We start from the raw sequence: 20,850 nt of genomic DNA on the forward strand, positions 1-20,850 counted from the left end.
TGCACTGCTGGGGATTTACCCCAAAGATACAGATGCAGTGAAATGCTGGGACACCTGCACCCCGATGTTTATAGCAGCAATGGCCACAATAGCCAAACTGTGGAAGGAGCCTCGGTGTCCATCGAAAGATGAATGGATAAAGAAGATGTGGTTTATGTATACAATGGAATATTCCTCAGCCATTAGAAATGACAAATACCCACCATTTGCTTCAATGTGGATGGAACTGGAGGGTATTATGCTGAGTGAAATAAGTCAATCAGAGAAGGACAAACATTATATGGTCTCATTCATTTCATATTCATTCGGGGAATATACAAAATAGTGAAAGGGAATAAAGGGGAAAGGAGAGAAAATGAGTGGGAAATATCAGAGAGGGATACAGAACATGAGAGACTCCTAACTCTGGGAAACGAACAAGGGGTAGTAGAAGAGGAGGTGGGCGGGGGGGATGGGGTGGCTGGGTGACAGGCACTGAGGGGGGCACTTGACGGAATGAGCACTGGGTGTTATGCTATATATATGTTGGTAAATCAAACTCCAATAAAAAAATATACCAAAAAAAAAAAAAAAAGAAAAGAAAAACAACAACAACCCAGTGCTCTGTCACCTTGATGTCTTAACCCCAGCCTGGGGGGCCTGTGCCCAAGGCCAGACAATGTAGCGTGCCACCACAGAGTGCATGACCTTCAGGAGAACTATGTACAGGCAAAGGCCTCTCCCACCCCGGCAAGTCCCTCCTCCATCTGAAATATAACTTTGAGAGAATTCTTTCCCTTCAGCCAAGGCATTGTCTCTGAGATTACTTCATTAAAGTGCAAATGGATCCAAGAAAAGAAATAAGGGCCACTGTATTAATTAGCAATGACTTAATGATCCTTCAGTCATACTGATTAAGTAAAAGAGAAGATCCCTAACACTTGCTAATTATCCTCTTAACAAAGGATCCCAGCTGCCAGCAGGCAATAGTATTAAAGCAGACTGGAAAATATTGTTTTATTGCTGCTATATTTATTTTTGGTAACTTTTATATTTGTGGCAGATGCATTTTCCATTTTATGTTGTGTGGGACGGTCTTTACGATATAGCTATTTAACTTCTGAAAAGTGTGAATACATTTAATAAAAGGTATTAAGTATGTAGTAACACAGGCAGTAGTCACTAGCGGCAAAAACCAGGAAGGCTACGTACAAATGACTGAGCAGGGGATTATGTCATCCCTGAGCTAGTGATGACTTAGTGTGACTTTAAAAAATTGATTTTAAATATTTTGTTTGTTTGAGAGAGAACGAGAGAGAGAGAGAGAGCACATGCACACACAGAGAGGGAGAAGCAGTCTCCCCTCAGCACAGGAAGCCCAGTGCAGGGCTCGATCGCAGGACCTGGAGATGGCAACCTGAGGCCAAGGCAGACGCTTAACCGACTGAACCACCCAAGCGTACCCCCTTCCCTAAAATTAATTTTAAACAATTTTTAAAAATACTCTATTTATTCATGAGAGAGAGAGAGAGAGAGAGAGAGAGGCAGAGACACAGGCAGAGGGAGAAGCAGGCTTCAGCAAGGAGCCTGATGTGGGATTCGATCCCGGGTCTCCAGGATCACGCCCCGGGACCAAAGGCAGGCACCAAACCACTGAGCCACCCAGGGATCCCCCTTAAAATTAATTTTAAGTTATAAAATAGTTTAACCAATTTGGAGAAAGTTTGAGAAATAGAGACAGGGAAAAAAGCATCTATGAACCTTCCACTCACACCTCTCATCTAATGCTCCTGTCACACTTGGGTGGCTTGGGGGAAGGTCTCTAGGAGTAGGGTCCCTGCGATCTGCGATGTAAGAGGCAGGCGGGCAGGTCTGGTAGCTGGAGCAGGAGTTACAGTGAGAAAGTGGCTGCCGGAGACAGGGAAATCCTGGACCCGGTTGGCATAGGAAGCTGAGAGGAGGGGCGGGAGCGGAGTAGGGGGTCGTAACCAGAGGATAAAGAGATTGAAAGGGAGAATGTCAGGGGCACCATTCTGAACGTTTGGTAAGCCCAGCTCTGCCTGTGCACTCCTAGGAGGAATTATTTGAAGGGAGCTCTATCACCTAATTGCCTAATGGTCAGATAGGACCTTCCCTTTGCAAGGACCAGCGACACCTCCCGGGGAAGATGAGGGAATGCTAAACCACACAGGAGACGAGAGTGTTCCACGGAAGGCTGACGTATGAATGGGGATGTAACTTGGAATAAAAACTGTAACTCACAGGCCAGAAGCTCCCGTGGTGCGATCAGTCCCACACTGCAGTTGCGGCACCCTGGAAGTCACATCAGGAGCAGTTATTTTTTTGATCCACTGAAATAATTCACCTTTTGCAGGGACCAGAAGTTTTCCTGTGAGTAGCAAATGTCCACCAACGAAGCCGCAAAATAAATATGTGTGTTTATTTGGGGGTCTTAGGGATTGCAGTCAGGAGACACAGATTCAGCTGAAACCGAGTGTTTGGCTCTAGAGAGACAAAGGTTAGAGTTTTTAAAGAGAAAAGAAGGAATTTACACAAGTTGTTTTGAAGAAAACGTAATTGGTGCTGGTAGAGCTGCTGTTACACGAGTTGATACATGACTGGTTGCTAGGGCTAGTGTTAGGTGGAAAGTTCCTTTATGTCCATTTTAACATAGCGGATGCCTTGGCTTTTAGCTGAGTTCAGCAAATATTCCAAAATTGCTGATTTTGGAAGACAGAAGATGTGCGTAAGCCTCACTTCCCCAATGTCGTCCTGGTTCCATTTTATTTTTTAAAAATAAACATTTAAAAATGTTTAAAGATTTTTTATTTTTAGGGGCACCTGGGTGGCTCAGTGGTTGAGTGTCTGCCTTTGGCTCAGGTCTGATCCCGAGGTCCTGGGATCGAATCCTGCATTAGGCTCCCGCAGGGAGTCTGCTTCTCCATCTGCGTGTCTCTGCCTCTCTCTCTGTGTCTCTCATGAATAAATAAATGAAGTCTTTAAAAAAAAAGATTTTTTATTTCTAAGTAATCACTACTAGAACCCAATGCGGGGCTGGAACCCACAATCCCAAGATCAAGAGTCACTTGTTATACTGGCTGAGCCAGCCAGGTGCCCCCAGCTCAATTTTATATAACTCTTTTAGCAATACTTACTCCATTTTATCACAAAGGCTAAAGTAATTAACAAGGAGATCAGTAGACTGTGATGGCTTTAAAAAAAAAAAAAAAAGATTTTATTGGGCAGCCCCGGTGGCGCAGCGGTTTAGCGCCGCCTGCAGCCCAGGGCATGCTCCTGGAGGCCCTGGATCGAGTCCCACGTCGGGCTTTCTGCATGGAGCCTGCTTCTCCCTCTGCCTGTGTCTCTGCCTCTCTTTCTCTCTCTGCATCTCTATGAATAAATAAATAAAATCTTAAAAAAAGATTTTATTTATTTATAAAAATATTTTATTCATAAGAGACACAGGCAGAGGGAGAAGCAGGCTTGACGCAGGGAACCCAATGTGGGACTCAATCCCAGGACCCCAGGATCATGACCTGGGCTGAAGGTGGTGCTAAACTGCTGCGCCACCCAGGGATCCCATGCTAGATCATATGGTAGTTCTATCTTTAATTTCTTGGGGAACCTCCATATTGATTTTCATAGTAGCTGCAGCAGTTTACATTTCCCACCAACAGTGCCCGAAGGTTCCCTTTTCTCCATATCCTTGCCTGCATTTTTAAAAAATCTTTGTTATCTTCTTGTTTTGATGATGACCATTCTAACAGGTGCGAAGTGATAGGTCATTGTGGTTTTGACTTGCATTTCCCTGATGATTAGTGATATTGAGTGCCTTTTCATGTACCTGGGGACCATTTGTAGGTCTTCTTTGGAAAAATGCCTATGCTGATCCTTTGCCTATTTTTAAATTGAGTTATGTGTGTGTGTGTTTTAAATATCTTATTTATTTATTAATGAGAGGTAGAGATAGAGATAGAGATAGCGAGAGATAGAGATAGAGAGAGAGAGAGAGAGGCAGAGACACAGGCAGAGGGAGAAGCAGGCTCCATGCAGGGAGCCTGACTTGGGACTCAATCCCAGGACTCCAGGATCACACCCCGGGCTGCAGGCGGCGCTAAACTGCCGCGCCACCGGGGCTGCCCGAGTTATTTGGGTTTTTTTTGACATTAAATTATATTCCTTTGTATATTTTGGATATTAACTCCTTATGAGACATACAATTTGCAAATATTTTTCTTGTTCTGTAGGCTGCCTTTTCATTTTGTTGATGGTTTCCTTTGTTGTACAAAAGCATTTAGTTTGATGGCAGTCCTATTTTGTTTTGCTTTTGTTGTGATTGCTTTTGGTGTCATAGCCAGAAGTCATTGCCAAGATGAATGTCAAGGAGTTTACTCCCTACATGTTCTTCTAGGAGTTTTGTGGTTTCAGGTCTTCATCCATTAAAATTTTTTTTAAAGATTTTATTTATTTATTTGACAGATGGGAAAAGAGGAGGGGAAGGAGCAGAGGGAGAAGGACAAGCAGACTCAGCACTGAGTGCAGAACCCGTTGTGGGGCTCCATCCCATGGCCCCCAAGATCATGACCTGAGCCGAAATCAAAAGTTGAATGCCCAACTGCCTAAGCCACCCAGGTGCCTCCCTCTCCCTATTTTTTTTTTTTTTTTTAGTGAGTTCTACACCCAACATGGGGCTCAAACTCCTGACCCTGACATCAAGAGTAGCATGCTTCACTGACTGAGCCAGCCAGGTGCCCCAGGTCTTAATCCATTTTGAGTTGATTTTTGTGTATGGTGTAAGACAGTGGTCCAGTTTCATTCTTTTGCATGTGGCTGACTAGTTTTCCCAGCACCACTATTGAGCACACTGTCCTTTCTCCATTGTATGTTCTTGGCTCTTTCGTGGTAAATTAATTGACCATATTTGTGGGGGGTTGTTTCTGGGCTCTCTAGTCTGCTCCATTGATCTATGTGTCTGCTTTTATGCTAATACCACACTGTTCTTGTTTATTTGTTTGTTTGTTAAGTAATGTCTACACCCAATGTGGGGCTTGAACTCCTAATCCTGCCATCCAGGGTTGCATGCTTCACAGACTAAGCCAACTAAGCACCTGAATACCACACTGTTTTGATTACTACTGCTTTGTAATACAGTTTGAAATCAGGAAGTGTGATTTAATGCTATTATAAGTATCATTTTAATGCTACTGGAAATAGGATTGTTTTCTTAATTTCTCTTTCTGATCATTCACTGTTGGTGTATAGAAATACAACCAAATTTCATGTACCGCTCTCTCTCTTTCATGAATAAATGAATAAAATCTTTTAAAAAATAATAATTTGTTAGTTCTAGCTCGTTTCTTTTCTTTTTTTTTTAAGTTTATTCATGAGAGACACAGAAAGAGAGGCAGAGACATAGGAAGAGGGAGAAGCAGGATCCATGCAGGGAGCCCAGTGTGGGACTCGATCCCGGAACTCCAGGATTACACCTGGAGCTAAAGGCAGATGCTCAACTGCTGAGCCACACAGGCATTCCTAGCTCATTTCTTTTTAATGCTGAATAATATTCCACTGTTTGGATGCATCAGTTTATCCATTCACCTACTAACAGACATCCTGGTTGCTGCCAAGCTTTGGCAAGTATAAATAAAGCCTCTACAAATATTTGTACGCAGGTCTTTGTGTGGATATATTTTCAACTCACTCAGGTAAATACAAAGGAGCACGATTGCTGGATCATATGATAAGAATATGTTTAGTTTTGTAGGAAACTGACAAACTTTCTTCCAAAGTGGCTGTACCATTTTGCATTTCCATCAGCAATGAATGAGAGTTTCTGTTGCTCCACATCCCACTAGCAGTGGATGGTGTCAGTGTTCTGTACTTTGGCCATTTTAAGAACTGTGTAGTGATAGCTCATTGTTGTTTTGATTTTTATTTCTCTAATGACATATGATGTAGGGCATCTTTTTATATGCTTATTTGTCATCTGTATATTCCTTGGTGAGGTGTCTGTTCAGGTCTTTTTGCTCACTTCTAAATTGAGTTGTTTTCTTTTGTTGAGTTTTAAGAGGTTTTTTATGTAGATTGGATATGTGTTCCTTATCAGATATGCCTTTTGCAAATATTTTCTTTTATTCAGTAAATTTTAAACAGAAATCATTTGTAATTCTTTTGGTTGGAGAAGTGAAGTGAGCTCTACAACAGAACTGACTACAAGGTGATAAAACAAAAATCATTTTTTCCATTATAGCATGAAAATTTTTTTGTTGGAATGGTAGTTTTTATTTGGTGGAATAAAAGTACTGCCATTGCTATTCAACCATTAAACAACAATCCTAACCTACTCCCAGGAAAGAGATTGAGGGTAAACACACCACAAATCTCCTCTCTGGAAGATTTTTATGGCCATGAAAAGGAAAGATCATCCACACCTGCATAAACTAATATTATTACAAACTTTCTTATCTCTATTTCTTCTTCTAGAAACCCATTGAACAGTTTGATCAAATAAATGCTTACTTCCCAAGATTCTTTGAAATATTCACCTGCAATCCACCTTACAGTGTCCAATTCTAAAACATACTATGATCTTTATTTATTTTTTAAAAAGATTTTATTTATTTATTCATGCGAGACAGAGAGAGAGAGAGAGGCAGAGACATAGGCAGGCTCCATGCAGGGAGCCTGATGTGGGATTTGATCCTGGGACAGCAGAACCATGCCCTGGGCCAAAGGCAGGCGCTAAACCACAGACCACCCAGGGATCCCTACTATGATCTTTACATCACCCTAATTAAGCCCCCACAATGAGAGACCTGCCTTCAGCTCAACTTCTCAGACCTCATAAATACTCCAACATCACCTCTGAGCTCTAAGACTCTGTCATGGTAGTGTGCCCTCTTTTTTATTATGGGAAGAATAACTAAGCTTTGTCTTAGTAAGAGGTTGTTTCTCTGATATTTTCTGGGAGCCGCTGTTCAACAGTGGTAAATTGCAATTTTTAAAAATTTATTAATGAGAGACACAGATAGAAAGGCAGAGACATAGAGAGAGGGAGAAGCAGGCTCCTCACAGGGACTCAATCCCTGCACCTGGGATCATGCCCTGAGCTAAAGGCAGATGTTCAACCACTGAGCCACCCAGGGATCCCTAAATTGCAATTTTTAAAAAAGATTTTTTATTTTTAAGTAATCTCTACACTCAATGTGGGACTTGAACTTAAAATTCCAAGATCAAGAATCACATTCTCTACTGACTGAGCCAGCCAGGTGCCCCTTATAGGTGAAGTTCTTTTTCCTTTTAAAGACTGTTAAAGTAATCTCTACACTCAATGTGGGGCTCAAACTCGCAACCCTGAGATCAAGAGTTGCACACTCTTGACTGAGCAGGAATTTTATTTGTTTTCATTTTTATTTTATTTTTAAAAGATTTATTTATTCATGAGAGACAGATGGGGAGGCAGAGACATAGGCAGAGGGAGAAGCAGGCTCCATGCAGGGAGCCTGATGTGGAACTTCATCCTGGGTCTCCAGGATCACACCCTGGGTTGAAGGCAGGCGCTAAGCCGCTGAGCCACGGAGGCATCCCTGAGCAGCAATTTTAAATATACATCACCAAGTAGGCCTCCTGAGGAATGTGATATTTGAACAAAGTTCAAAAAAGGGGGTTCACCTTAGAGAATTGTGAGAGGAGAGTGTTTCAGGCAGGAAGGACAGCCAGAGCAAAGGTTCTAATGGGTTTCAGGTCTGTTCTGATTATAGCAGAGTGAGCAAAGAAAGAGTAGTGAGAGATAAGATCAGAGGTTATGTATGGTGCTGAGTGAGGTATGTGTGTGCTTCTGCATGCACATGTGCTGTGGGGGCAATAATATAATTAAGAGTCAGCTAGTTAGTCTACAAATATTTATTGAGGTCTTTCTATGTGCTGTTCTAGGTACCAGGGACATTGTGATGAGATAAATCAGTTTGATGACCATACATTCCAGTAAACAAACAAAAAAGAGAATTTCAGATATTATGGGCTCTGAAGACAAAAACAGAATAAAAAATGACTTGAAGGAAGAGCCTACTCTACTAATGTGTTAGGAAAGGTTTCTTCAGAAATTGATGCTTGGCTGAGGTACCCATAAAGAGGAAGCAGTTGCCTAATGAGTGTGAAGCCAGCATTCCAGGAAGAAATCATAATTCACAAAGCCCTTGGGGAGTCTGAGGGATAGCAGGCGGTCAGTGTGGCTGGAGCATGGTGGATGAGCAGAAAAGCAGGGCTCCTACTCCCTCGATGGTTGGGCAAGGAAGGCAGAGTCATGCCATAGATAATGCTAAGGGCTTGGATATTACCCAACACATTATTGGAAGCCATCAGATGGATAGTGGTATGATTAAGCAAATGTTTATAAAACATCACTCAGATTGCCATCTGAGGAAGGGACTATCAGGAGAAGAAGAAGGGAACCAGGGAGAAAGGGGTTTTACTTGAAGTCTAGAGACGAAAGAGTTTCCAGAAGGAGGGAGTGGTCTGTTTGGCCAAAGGCTGCTGGCCAGCCTCATAAGATTAGGACAGAGAACTGACCACTGACTTTGGCAAGTCCTAGGTCATTGGTGACCTCAGTAAGAGCCATTGAGTTAGAGGAGTTGGTGCTGAAAGCCTGACTGGAGTGGATTGAGAGAAAATGAGAGTGAAGATGTCGGCAAAGCAACCACAGTCCACTCTCTAGCTCTTACTAGAGCTCCAGGGTGGGCTTGGAGAGTGACATGGCTGGGCCCTGAAGCTGATGGCAAGGGGCGATCTATATCATATTGGGTGAGATCCTCCCATGTGGGAGAAAAGAAGATAAAGCTATGTCTTTTTGACCAGAACTGCCTGAGAGAGCTAGAAGGGGACATTGAAAAATGAAAATATTTTTCTTCAGTTTGTGGGCTTATATGTACATTGAAAAGTTTGAACTAACAAGCGGTGTGGTGGTTAAAACATCAGGGTTTCAGACCTAGGCAAAAATTTTAATGTAGTGTTTTCCTGAGGAAGCACTTAGTATAGACTGAGCCAGCTTCTAGTATAGACTGAGACAGCTTTTATCTTTGCAGTTGTCTAGAACTGTGCATTTGTTTTGAAGCATTGCTATCATATCTTAAAATTCTTAATATTTTTTAACAAGGTGCCCTGTGTTTTTATTTTGCTGAGCTCCACAAGCTATTGCTGAGAGTATAGGTTAGTGATCATCTCTAAGGCAGGCATTTTGCTATCAAATATGGATCAATTCTTAATAGATTAAAGAAGGCAATATCAGTGTGTTGGTGGTTGTGTGCAAGAATGACTTCCCAGCATGGATGAGCAGACAAGTTCAGCATTTCTAAGCATTACTGTTCTCTTAGTTCATAGGACAGATATCCTTAATTTTACAAGTAAGAGGAAAAAAAAAACTAGTTAAAAATTATAGATGCTTCTGAATATAATTCAGCCTTAATAAGAAAGGGAATACTCATACATACTACAAAATGGATGAACCTTGAGGATCTTGTGCTGCAATAAGCCAGTCACGAAAAAACAGGTACTGTATGATTCCACTTACATGAAGTATCTTGAGTAGTCAAATTCACAGAGATCAACAATGAAATGATGCCAGAGGCTGGAGGGATGGGGAAATGGGTTGTTTAATGGGCATAGAGTTTCAGTTTTGCAAGATGAAAGAGTTCTGGAGATTTGTTGCACAACAATATGAACATGTTTAACACTGCATTTAGAAATGGTTAAGATGGTAATTTTATGCTTGTATATTTTACCACAGTTAGAATCCTTTTTTTTTTTCTTTTTCATTTTTAGAGGGCTGGAGAGAGAGAGCTGGTACGCAAGGAGGGGGAGAGGCAGAGAAAGAGTAAGAGAGAAACTTTTTTTTTTTTTATTCATGAGAGGAGGGGAGAGACAGAGAGCATGCAGGTGCATAAGCAAGAGAGGGATAAGGACAGAGGGAGAAGGAAAAGCAGACTCCTTGCTGAGTGCAGAGCCCAACATAGGGCTTGATGAGGGGCTGGACTCAGGGCTAGACATGGGCTTGATTCTAGGTCCTTGAGATCATAATTTGAGCGGAAGTCAGACACTTAACCAACTGAGGGGCCCAGGTGGCCCAAGGGAGAGAAAATCTTAAGCAGACTTCTCACTCATCTCAGAGCCTGACCCCAGGTGCCATCTCATGACCCTGAGATCATGATAGGAGTGAAATCAAGAGGTGGATGCTTAAGGGCTGACCCACCCAGGCATCCCCAAATTTGTGTTAATTAAAAAAAAATTGTAGATAGTTCTGAAAACTCTTAATACAAAGGTGCTTGGGTGGCACATATCAGATGTTTTCTTCCATGGGGGAAGATATAGGAAATACGAGATTTCTAGGTGATTTTGGTGTCAAAACAGATTTCAAAGGCATGGTGTTCTCATCCTTTTGTCTCTAAAGAATTGTGTCATATGAACTACATTATGCTCTCTTGACTTGACTTGTGTGTTTTTCTATTATGCTGATAATGTTTTATCCAATTCTCTAAACAAACATTTTTTTGAGAGCCTACAATGTGCGAGGCACTGCTCGAGGCAATGGGTATACAGTGGTGAATCTAACAGATTCATCTCATTCTCTGGTCATAAGGCTCCTGTGAGGGAGACAATTTATCACATAACTAACTTGTGATAAGTGTCATGAAAAGAAATTCGAGAAGCAAGGAGAGAGACTGTGACAGGATCTGAGGATGGAGGTCTAGAAGACTGCCCTGATCATAGTAGATTCAAGATGGCTGCCAATTCTTTGCCCTTCTCCCCATGGAGAGGTGGGGTCTATTACCCTTCCTCTGAATCTAGACTGGTCCTATGACTTGTGTTAACCAGTTGAGTGCAGTGGAAGTGAGGCTGTGTATCCCCTGAGGCTCCTGGTTCCTGACTTTGTGGCTTGAAATTTTTTCCCCTGGAAGCCAACCATCAGATAAGAAGTCTGGCTACCCTAAGACCACCATGTTGTGAGGAAGTTCAAATTAAGCATGTGGACCGAGAGGCCCATAAGGAGGAGCACCCAAGCACCAGCCTTTTTTGACCTTCTAGTCTAGCCCTGCCAGCCACCGCATGAATGAAAGCTGAGTTGATGATTTCAGCAGACCCCGCATAAGCACCCAGCTGAACTGTGCCTGATACCTGTTTCATAGAATCACCAGCAAATAAAATCCTGGGTGTTTTGGGCCACTATGTTTTAGGTAGTTTGTTACACAGCTGTAACTAACCAAAACATAGAGGAAACAATCTTTGACTGAAACGAAGTGATGTTTGGATTTCAGCACCTAGCTTTAGCCCAAGATTCCCAACATTGCACCAGCCAGTAGGGAAGGCACCTGACAGTTCACTGTAAGGTAGGGCTGAGAGGCAACAGAAGAAGTAGTATTTACTAATTAGCAGAGACTTGCTTTCTCTGGGACTCACGGGTGCCATGGCAGTGGGATGAATTTGTAGCTTCTGAAAGCAGAAAGGTTTGAGACTTGCTCCCAGGGAATAATTTTTTTTTTAAAGATTTTATTTATTTATTTATTCATGAGGGACAGAGAGAGGCAGAGACACAGGCAGAGGGAGAAGCAGGCTCCATGCAGGGAGCTTGATGTGGGACTCAACCCCGGGACCCCAGGATCCTACTCTGGGCTGAAGGCAGGCGCTAAACCGCTGAGCCACCCAGGGATCCCACTTGCAGGGAATAATTAAACATACCTAATGTGTCCTCTGATTTTGTGTCACCAGCCTCTCTATATACTTGTCAACGTTTCATCCCTTCTGGTACGTTTCCTGGCCTTTGGCATCCAGAATTTCCCGGTGCTACTTTGTGCCTATTACCCCCAGAAACCCAGAGGCACAATGTTATACACAAATGAAGAATTTCTTAGAAATTTTTCTGTATCACCAGACACAATACCTGTAAGGTCCCAGTCCCTCCAGAAAGTGAAAATCACCTGCCAGGCCCTCTCTCCCTGTGTTCTACTGGAAGGGGGTATACAATGAGAGGAGAAGCAGACATGTCTGTGCTAATGACAATGATACCCACTTGCGGTGTGCCTGTGTGCTGTGTTAAATATCACAGCAACCTGCGAAGAAGGAACAATGATCCCTCTGACACAGATGGAACCTGAGGCTCAGAAGATGCGGGAGGCTGTCTGCATTTGCACTGCTGGTGGGACAGGGCTGGAAGTGTGCCCTTTGAAGAGGAAGGGACCTCCCCACCTGTGCTCCAAACCATTCTGTAAGCAAGGCCTGAGTTCTTCGGGCAGGTCCTCTGTTGGTGGGACTCCCGTGTTCTTTCAAAGAAGGTCTTTGTTTAAGGAGTGGGAAGAAGAAAAGTTAGTACTTGAAATTCTGCTCTCCTGGCACAAATGGCCTTTTCTGAAATGGTTTATTTATTAGTGGATTTCATCAATTTATCAATAGCACATATTTTGTATGTGGCATTGAGCATAGAGGTCTTCATTATGACTCAGAAGGTATAAGTCCTATTTCCCATATGAGCTGGAACTCTGACAAATTGTTTTACTATTCAGATTTTTCAGATCTCAGTTTCTTTTTTTTTTTTAGGATATATTTTATTTATTTATATTTTGGGGGGCGGAGGGGCAGAGGGAGAGGATCTCAAGCCAACTCTACACTTAGCACAGAGCCTGATCATGACCTGAGCCGAAATCAAGAGTCAGTCACTTAACTGACTCCCAGGCACCCTTCAGATCTCAGTTTCTGTCTCTTCCACTGAACCGAGAATAATTTGAGGGCAGAGAATGTTCTGGTCTTCTTCATATCTCTAGCATCTAGTACAGGGCCCCCAAATATTTGAAGGTAGAAAGAATGAAGAGGGAGAAGAAAGAACGAAGGGATTTATCACGTAATACTGATCATGGGATCAGCTATAGATTTAAAAACAAAGTGCAGTGTTTGTTGAAAGACAGGTGGATCTGGGTGGCAAGCTTTTGAGGAGGAGGTGGGGCCTGTAGCAAGGGCCCCTTTTATATACAGGGCACCGAAAATGGAACTGACATGTACACATAGGCAAATGTTTTGGCAACCTTCCCTTTCCTTGTTCTTTCCAAAGCAATTGATATTACAAGATGACAAAGTGGTACCACAAGAGGACGACATTCGGCCACAACTCTGTCCAACCACTTCCTTTCTAGTCACTGTGTAGATGGTAATAAGAATGGAGAGGTTGGAGGACATCTTAACACACATGCGGTATTGCAGCTTGGTTTTGTGTCACCAAACTCACCTGATACATGTTCTTTGGTGACCTCGATTCTTCTGACCTTTGCAGAGCAATCTCCCACTTTAGGATTGTGCCAGGATTTAAACAGGGAGCCTCAGCTGCAGAGGGCAAAGGAGTCATGCTAATAAGCTCTCCAATTCTGCTTCTTGCAGACAGCTTCAGTTTGGAAGGAGAAGGCATTATTTTTAGAATCCCTTCTTGCTTTCATCCTGTGCCTTGAATGATTAACTCCTAGTGTTTCCTCCCTGGTTGCTCCTGGGGAAGCAAGTACACTCTCAATCCAGAGACATGGTGGTTCCTTTTTTTTTTTTTTTTTTTTTTTTGAATCATTCTCAATCTGCCCCCTCCACCCCTCCAACTCTCCATCTTCTGCCCCCACAACCTCCCTCCTCTTTTAAAATCACCTCCATCAGGTCTCTGGGACAGTGGTTTATTTGGGAGGCCCTAACGTGGTAAGAGAAACCTTTAACAATGTTTAAGTCCAGTTTAACTCTTCTGGTGTCTAGAAGTGACTTCATAGGCAACCCCGGTGGCTCAGTGGTTGAGCGCCTGCCTTCAGCCCAGGGCGTGATCCTGGAGATCCAGGATCAAGTCCCACATCAGGCTCCCCCCACGGAGCCTGCTTCTCCCTCTGCCTGTATCTCTGCCTCTCTCTCTCTCTCTCTCTCTCTGTGTCTGTCGTGAATAAATAAAATCTTAAAAAAAATAGAAGTAACTTCATGGATCTTCAAACAGATAATAGCATAACTTAGGACATTAAAATATGGAGGTTGGGGTGAAGGGATAAGAAGTGCACACAGTTCTGCCTTTTGGGAGGGGCACGTATTTAAAACCTCCATTCTAAAGGGGCACCTTGGTGGCTCAGTTGGTTAAGCATCTGCCTTCAGCTCAGGTCATGATCCCAGGGTCCTGTGATCGAGCCCCACATTGGGCTCTCTGCCCAGTGGAGAGCCTGTTCCTCCCTTCCCTTCTTCCTCTGCCCCTCCCTCTGCTTGTGCTTTCTCTGTCTCAAATGAATAAATAAAAAAACTTAACAAAATTAAATAAAAATCAAAACTCCTATGGTCTTTCATAGAGTAAGCAGATGCAGTCACTGTTTACTTATAAATCTACAAAATTCTTTCAAAATATATCTTCACTCCGTGGTTTGTTTTTGCTGAATTATCCTTTACTAATTTTAAAAAAGAAATCTCAGAAGGAAAATTATAGTTTTCAAAATTAGATGCAAATCAAAATCTATGAGCATCTTTCAGATAAATTTTCTTGAAAGAAAAATTGATGCAAATTGCTACATTTGGGGGAGTATTTGTATCTGAAACAGAAGAACATGCTCTATGTAAGTAGTGAGTAGCTCCTAATACTGACTTATCTAAGTGCATTATTTTATTTTTAAAACATGGGACTGTGGTGACCAGAAAAGAAGCCAAAAAAGACATCTGATTTTATTTTTGACTTTATTATTTTTAAATATATTTTTATTTTTTTAAAATTAGACTCCACGCTCAGTGTGAGGTTCAAACTTATGACCTTGAGATCAAGTCACATGCTTTACCAATTGAGCCATCCAGGCCCCCCAAAGATGGGAGGTTCCATGCCCAGGGTGAGCCTAAGGTGAGGCTCGAAATCATGACCCCGAGATCAATACTTGAGCTGAGATCAAGAGTTGGACACTTAACTGAGCTACCCCGATGCCCTGATGTTTGAATTTAAATGCAAAAACCTTAAGTGAATTTGAACCTGTAATGAAAAATGGATGGGTTTCGCGACCTTGCCAAAAGCATGGGTGTGTGAGTCTGTTTGTGTGAGTGTAATGTGTTTAAAGTTGTATCGAGTTTGATATGGTGGCTCCTGAGATGTAATGATTAAGATTTTAAATAAACATAACTTGTCCTTTAATTCTCTAGAGTAGGTTTTAATTAATTAGTTTGTTTATAAGTTTATTCATTTAAGTAATCTCTACACCCAACATGGGGTTTGAACTCAGGACCCTGAGATCAAGAGTCCACTGACTGAGCCAGCCAGGTTCCCCTAGAGCAGGTTTTAAATAAGCTTGCATTGGACAAGAATCTTACTATCCATTATTTTTTTCTTTTTTAAAATTTTGTTCATTTATTCATGAGAGACAGAGAGAGAGAGAGAGAGAGAGAGAGAGAGGCAGAGAAACAGGCAGAGGAAGAAGTAGGCTCCCTGCAAGGAGCCTGATGAGGGACTCGATCCCTGGACCCCAGGATCACGGCCTGAGTCGATGCTCAATCACGGAGCCATTCAGGCATCCCTTACTGTTTCTTTAACAGTGAATGAGGACAAATAAATCTTACGGTTTCTTTGACTAAGAATATTTTCCTGATAATGATTTGGCAACACAAAACTTGGGGGAAGTGAATGATAGTTACTGAACAGACTGCCTTTGATTATCTTATGTGAATCACCTATTTAACCTAAGAATACTTTAAATTATTTTTGTAGGGATAACCATACTAACTAAAAAAAATGAAAACCACATTTATTATGGATATATGGGATATATGCTAAACATTCTTTTTAACTGTTGTCCCAAGTGCTTTAATTGCAACTCCAAAATTCATCTTCCTCCTCCACCTGGCCAACACCAGCACACATATCCAGACACAGACCCACAGACACCTACTCCCATATAGCAACCTTACAAAATTGCATCTTAATTTTTTTTTCATTTATTTATGATAGTCACACAGAGAGAGAGAGAGAGAGAGGCAGAGACATAGGCAGAGGGAGAAGCAGGCTCCATGCACCGGGAGCCTGACGTGGGATTCGATCCTGGGTCTCCAGGATCGCACCCTGGGCCAAAGGCAGGCGCCAAACCGCTACGCCACCCAGGGATCCCACAAAATTGCATCTTTATTAGTGTCCTTTAAGATAAATGTTACCATGTTTCCAAAGTCAGAATGGCTCTTGTAAAGGAAAATAGAAAATGATGAATAGAAGACCCATTCACTTGGCATACATGGCTCCCCTTTGACTTCTTCAAACCAAGAAATCAAGAGCGAAAATCATATAAGGAGGCAAAACTTGAAATACTTCCCAAATCCCTTCACATCCAGTCATGTGGACCTGTGTTGAGTGCAAAGCCAGTTCTGCAAGTCAGCTGGTAGACAGAAGAGTTATTTTAAAAAGATCATCTCAGGAAGCTTATTTATATTCTCTTTGAAGTAATGAGTCCAGTGAACTCTTGAACTGGAGATTTGAAGTCCTTAATTTTTTGCTGTCACTTGGACGAGAATTACTCTTGATAATTTTAAATGTAATTTATTGGAGAGCAACAAAAGTGGCTGACATTATTATTAACTGGACTTTTGGCCTGTTTTGGTAAACACCAGATAAAATGTTCTGGGGGTGGAGCTTGAAAGTCTAATTAGACAATATTCAAAATAAATGTCTCAATATCAAGCATAGTTTGTATTTTGTTAATGAAGATTTATTCATGAGAGACACACAGAGAGAGGCAGAGACACAGGCAGAGGAAGAAGCAGGCTCCCCAGGGGAGACGGATGCGGGACTCAATCCCAGGACCCCAGGATCATGACCTGAGCTGAGAGCAGAGGCTAAACCACTGAGCCACCCAGGCGCCCCCATAGTTTGTATTTCTATGTGGACATGAAAGACGTTAAAACATTCTGCCTAGCAATTCTGAATCTCAAAAAACTGAGGTAAGAGGTCTGGCATGGAATTTGGCATAGAATGTTTTTCCACAAAGTGTAATGAGAAAGAACATTGAGGCAAGAGACTTAAGATTCAGTTTAGTTCCAGTTTTACTCCTGTGATCCTGGCCAAATCACTTCAGCGTGAACTTGGATTTTCACAGCTACTGAATAAAGGAGTTGGACTTTTAGTCCAACATCTCTGATGATCTGTGTTAGATTATCCTATATTCAGATCCTATATCCTGTATCCTGTATCCAGATACAGGAGGCCACGTGTTTTGGGCTATACCAATTACCATTTAAACAAATAATCTTCCCTTGTCTCAGTGGAGGAGGAGGTTATACACACGCTCTGCTGCCTTCCGTGGGAAATCCAGATGGATTCCAATTAGCAGGCCCCAGCTGACTGATATGTCCACAGTCAGTTCCCATTCCACGGGTGGGAGGCTTTTGGAGGCAGGTGAGTCATGCTCTCTGTGAGCAGTTGGATGGACCAGCAACTACATAATCCATCCTCAGGAGGGAGAATGGGGTGAATGAGCGAAGGTTCTGGGGAAAGCTTCATTCAGGTTTTTTGCTCTGTGTGAAGGCCCAATCACTTCAACCAGCCTCAATCCACTTGCTCTGGCCTCTTTCTTTCCCCACATCTTCTCTGGATCTTGATTTCCCTTCTTGCTAGTGCAGCTGGATTCTTGTTGGCTCAGAGAAGATAATGTACCTACGCCATTCACGACCACCCTAACTCTTCCTTGGTGCCAGAACCCTGATTGGGATCAAGGGTGCCCCAGCCTCATGTAGGTAAGTGCTGAGCTCCAGGGGAAAACCCTGGCTGTTGTGAGCCATCCTCCTATTACCCTCACTAGTGATTGGTTTGGGTAGGGGCAGGCATTATAGTTCTGGCTAATGTGGGTGAGATCAGTTGAGAGACTTCTGGGAAAACTCATATTGTGATGTCTGCATGCAATGCCTTTTTATTTATTTATTTATTTTTTTGCATGCAATGCCTTGAATGTCATGGCCATCCTCTGAAAATAGGAAAGATAAGCTGACAGGCTGAATGAACTTGGTTGTGTAGAGAAATGGGAAGAATTACCTGGTCCTTGGTGATATAGCCAAGCTGCTTAATGAACGCTGGAACCCATCTAGGTCTTGAATTCTTGCTATATGAGAAAACTTTTTTCTTACTATTTGGGTCAGAAACCAAAAACATTTTAATACAGTTCACGATGGCATGCTGGCGAAGCAATGAGGAAACCTCATTGCAGACTTCGGCTGGTCTGTGCATACACCATCTCTGAGGAGAAAGACAATGTGTGGGACTCTGGACTACTTGCCCCCAGAAATGATTTAGAGGAGAACCTACAATGAGAAGGTTGATCTGTGGTGCATTGGAGTACTTTTCTATGAGCTGTTGGTAGGATATCCACCCTTTGAGAGCCTTTCCCATAATGAGACCTACAGACGTATCCTCAAGGTAGACCTACGATTTCCCCCATCATTACCTTTGGGGGCCCAGGACTTAGTCTCCAAGCTTCTCAGATACCAGCCTTTGGAAAGGCTACCCTTGGCCCAGATCATGGAGCACCCCTGGGTCAGGGCCCACTCAAGGAGGGTGTTGCCTCCATCTGTTCAAATGGCTTCTTGAGGCCTGTCTGCACCTGTTTCATTGTGTTTGTTCAGAGCTTTGCTGGCTCTCTTATCTTTTGTTTCTTCTAAGATGCTAATTAATAAAAGCTGAATGATTTTGTAAAAAAAAAAAAAAAGTCTGCTTTAGAATTTATGTGGACCCAGTTTTCAATATCAGTTCCTCCACTTAACAATAGGTTGTTGCTGAGAAACAAATTAATTCATTAACTTAGTGACTTAAAAAAAACACTAAGCATCTCTCAGATTCCATGCATTGTAAAACTTAGGATAGCTTAGATTTTTCTTCTCTCATGAGATTGTAAACAGATGGGGTTGCAGTCATGATGGCTTAACAGGGGCTGGTGGGTCTGCTTCTCAGGGAGCTTACTCAGATGGCTGATGGGAGGCCTCTGCTCCTCCCTACCTGGGCTTCCCCACAAGGTTGTTTTATTTTTTTTATTTTTTTTTAAATTTTTATTTATTTATGATAGTCACACACAGAGAGAGAGAGAGAGAGAGAGAGAGAGGCAGAGACACAGGCAGAGGGAGAAGCAGGCTCCATGCACCGGGAGCCCGACGTGGGATTCGATCCCGGGTCTCCAGGATCGCGCCCTGGGCCAAAGGCAGGCGCTAAACCGCTGCGCCACCCAGGGATCCCCACAAGGTTGTTTTAAATGAAGTTCTTCTTAGGTCTATATAGTCCTTATTAAAGGACTAGATGGTATAGTCAGTTAAGTGTCTGACTCATGATCTCAGCTCACGTCTTGATCTCAGGGTCATGAATTTGGGCTTCTGTGTTGGGCTCCATGCTGGGCATGGAACCTGCTAAAAACAAAATTAAAATAAAATAAAATAAAATAATCAAAATAAATAAAATAATAAATAAAAGTCTTATTATTTTGATGTGGCAAGGCCAACAGATCAGGGAATGACTGCCAATGAAAAGAAAATTTGGGGGATGCCTGGGTGGCTCAGTGTTTGAGCATTTGCCTTCAGCTCAAGTCATGACCCTGAGGTCCTGGGATAGAGTCCTGCATCGGGCTCCCCACAGGAAGCCTGCTTCTCCTTCTGCTGCCTCTCTCTGTGTCTCTCATGAATAAATAAATATACATAAAAAAAAATTTGGTAAACTCCCAGATCACAAGAGGAGGGCACATCTACTCCATAGGAAAGCACTGGGAAGGGTCTGGAGGCAGAGGCAGTAGAAAATGTGGGCAAGAGGCTTTATTGAGGTTTCCATGAGAAGGAATGGCTAAGTAGACTTAGGAATGGCTAGTTTGAATTATTTCAGCAGGCTCTGGGGCATAATGGCTGTTCTCTAGTTGTCTAGTACCTGGCCATGGGGTGATTAGGACAAGTGGACAATGGACCAGAGTGTGGGAGCTCAATAAAGGAGGGGATGTGAGCCCTGGACCATTTGGCTTGCATTTGAAAAGTGTGCTCACCGACAAGGTGTTTGTTATCTCTAGGAATTGGCTTACCCTTGGAGGGGCAGTTTAGGTCATTAAGGTCAGAGATGTCAAAGCATGAAAATACAAAAATAAAAGACATGATTTGTACATCCTCATAGTGTAGGTGGCTGGCTCTGCCCAGAGTAAGCCATCCAAGAGAGGAAGGAAGAAGCTACAATGCTCTTTGTGATCTAGACTCAGAAGTCAACATACCATTACCTCTGCCGTACTCTACACAGATGAGTCCTGATTAAATGTTGGAGGAGACTACACCAACGTGTAAACATCTAAGAGGTGAAGATCATTGGAGTTCATCTTAATGGCTGGTTATCACACATTTAAGAAATTATTTAACCTCCAAGTCTCAGTTTCTTCATCTGAAAAAGATGGTAATTATATTATGGTAATTAGACCTCTTGGTTGCAATCAACAGAAAATGATCCTGGCTTACTGAGACAAAAGGGAATTTATTGGATATATTTAGGGCAGTTCACACAATAGAAGGAGACTTGGAAGCAGGAAACGGGGTGCAAGGTCAGTGGTTTGGTGGGGAAACCTCCCCCACCCCGACACTGGGTATTTCTGCTGGAGCTGAATTCCCAGCACCATGGCTGTTGTTGTAGGTTGTTCTCAACTGCTTCTGCATCCTGAAGATTCCACTGCACTCTTTCCAGGAAGACTTGGCCTCTTCTGCTTACAAGAATTCAACAAATGTCCACTGCAAATCCCCACTTCTTGGGATCCTCATGAAGATTGAACAATATATGAGTCTTTGGAAAATTGAGAATCATCAGTAATTAGTTGTTTAATAGAAGGAAGAACTCAGTCACCTTGGGGTGGCATCAAGTGGATG

At 42.6% G+C, this 20,850-nt stretch overlaps 1 long non-coding RNA gene across 1 annotated transcript in view; it reads left to right on the forward strand.

Annotated features, from left to right (window-relative positions):
• The first annotated feature begins 2,238 nt into the window (after window positions 1-2,238).
• LOC112641215 (uncharacterized) overlaps window positions 2,239-20,850 on the forward strand; it is a 30,267-nt gene continuing 11,655 nt past the window's right edge. Inside the window, exon 1 of the long non-coding RNA XR_003124552.3 lies at window positions 2,239-2,370. This is a non-coding gene — a long non-coding RNA (uncharacterized LOC112641215). The remainder of the gene's footprint in view (window positions 2,371-20,850) is intronic.

Source organism: Canis lupus, chromosome 12 (genome assembly GCF_003254725.2).
Source record: "Canis lupus dingo isolate Sandy chromosome 12, ASM325472v2, whole genome shotgun sequence".
In the NCBI taxonomy this organism is placed as follows: Eukaryota; Metazoa; Chordata; class Mammalia; order Carnivora; family Canidae; genus Canis; species Canis lupus.